Source organism: Etheostoma spectabile, chromosome 17 (genome assembly GCF_008692095.1).
Source record: "Etheostoma spectabile isolate EspeVRDwgs_2016 chromosome 17, UIUC_Espe_1.0, whole genome shotgun sequence".
NCBI lineage: Eukaryota > Metazoa > Chordata > Actinopteri > Perciformes > Percidae > Etheostoma > Etheostoma spectabile.
Window position 1 is genome coordinate 17,573,177 of NC_045749.1, and position 2,082 is coordinate 17,575,258.

The 2,082-nt window shown below is 41.8% G+C and overlaps 1 long non-coding RNA gene across 2 annotated transcripts in view; it reads left to right on the forward strand.

Moving 5' to 3' along the window:
- The window catches only part of LOC116704884 (uncharacterized), a 115,124-nt gene extending 114,748 nt beyond the window's left edge, over window positions 1–376 (forward strand). For both annotated transcript variants that reach the window (XR_004335801.1, XR_004335802.1), the window contains one exon: window positions 282–376. This is a non-coding gene — a long non-coding RNA (uncharacterized LOC116704884). The remainder of the gene's footprint in view (window positions 1–281) is intronic.
- Window positions 377–2,082: the final 1,706 nt, after the last annotated feature.

Here is a 2,082-nt window from a genome sequence, read left to right on the forward strand (position 1 = left end):
TTAGAGTGTCCAGATGCAGGGCCACACGCACATTCGTTCAAACAAATGCTTTGACATACTGACACACTGCACTGCAGGATAAACAGTGGTCAAAAGCATTATCATTATCTCATCACTCATAACCAATACCCATCCTTCTACTGTTTCATATCAATATTTGCACACTGGATCTTTACAAATCAAAACATTTAAATCACGATAGTTAGATGCTAGCTCTTGTAGCGATCCACTTAACAGTTGTGTCTGTTTTACACATGCGCTTTGTATAATCTCGTCTGCAGGTCTGTTGTTCAAAGCGGATTATAGTCGGCCAGATGGACCCTGTGTCACCAGCCCCCCCTCAGTGAAGGATACACATCTGGGTCATGAGATTTTGTAAGTACAGCATTTGTTTTTCAGATTTCTGCATCATGATCGTGGCTGTGGAATTATTAGTGTGATTATAAGTTACACAACAACAACAAAAACAAGGACCCCCACAAAATGATTTTATTTTCCTCCATAGCCCATTTAAATACAGTTTTTCTATACAACCTATATTTCCTCCGAGGTCATTGTAGGAAGGCAGAGTTTATGAACCTGTTGTGTATTGTAGTTACAGAGTCAAGAAATTCCCCAGCCGCAGCTCTGGCTAGAGGATGTTTAGAGAGTTAAACCAGGAGAGCTTTTGGTACGGCTCTGGGGGCCCGCCGTGCTCCCTGGACGGCCTCCCCTGGAAGTCTCCTGTGACCTCCTCAGTCTTTCCGTAACTCTGCTGAGTGATTGCGGTGGTCAATTAACACTCTGTGAATTGCTCCCGGTGGAGAGAACGGTCACACTCGTAACAGCAAGAAACCAAAGCCGCGGGTTCACTCTGAGTTCTGCAATAATAACACAGTGGACCTGGTACAATGAAAAATTGGTTGAGGGCCCAAAACTATAATAGCAGCTATTGTGCTGGTGGTCACATAGTCACTCAAGTGCACTATTCAGGAAGGCCATTTCATTACATCCAGTCGAGCCTCAATCATGTGTAAAATTTGCAGTTTAAATGGGCTCGCTATCATATCAATCATCATCGTCTGCAGTGAAGGCTAATGGAGGTCCTTTCTTCCTGCTGACTCCTTTGGCTTAATTTAGTCTTTTTTGAATCAAGACAGGCCTTTGAGTGATTATTGTTGTGCTGAACCAGAGTGCTCACACCAATATGTTTCCTGAAGATTAGAAGAAAAAAATAGAATTTGTTCTGCTGGAGGAAAGAAATCAGCCAAAATGCGTTTGATGTTTGATGTGGCAGCGGACCTGCAAAGAGCTTGTTTAATTTTTTACGTCCTGAGTTTGGACAACAATGGTATGTCCTACTAAATACTGAAACAGCAAGATTAAGAACAACCTTTAGCGAATGTTGTTGAATTTAGAATATGAAGTTGTGTTTAGCCATATTCAAAACTGCTACTATGGAAATGTCAGATCCACCACTTTGGTCCAGACTGAAATACCAAAGATGATATATCCTAAGGACTTGCTCCCCGGAACTTTTATTTATGATGTTCACATTTGTTGCTTTAAAGGAACACTCCACCGCTTGTTGCAATAGGGCTTAACACAGTCTCCCCTAGCTGTAGATAGGTGGGCCAACGCATTTTTTGTCTCAGTGCATGCTTTGTTTCAGTCTGATGCATCACCGGCAGCACCACCGCAAGTTAGATAAGCGTAGTGAATGGAATCCTATGTTGCCGGTTAGCATATTGTGACCTAACAACCTAATTACTTATTGTGGCCTACGTATTCACAATTAGTACAAATAGCTGTACAGATTAAGACTAGAAGATTTCCTAGACAGATATTGATTTGGGACTATATTGGGTGGAAGCACAGCCAAAGCACTGTCCCAAGTCAATATCTGCCTAAGAAATCATCTAGTCTTAATATGCATTGCTATGTGCACTAGTTGGGAATACGCATGTTACAACAATTAATTAGGTTGTTTTGTTTTTTTGTGGCTCACTTTTACTCACAACATGCTAACCGGCAACATAGGATTCCATTCTAAACTAACTAGCGGCGGCGCTGGTGGTGTTGCACCGGACTAAAACAATGTAT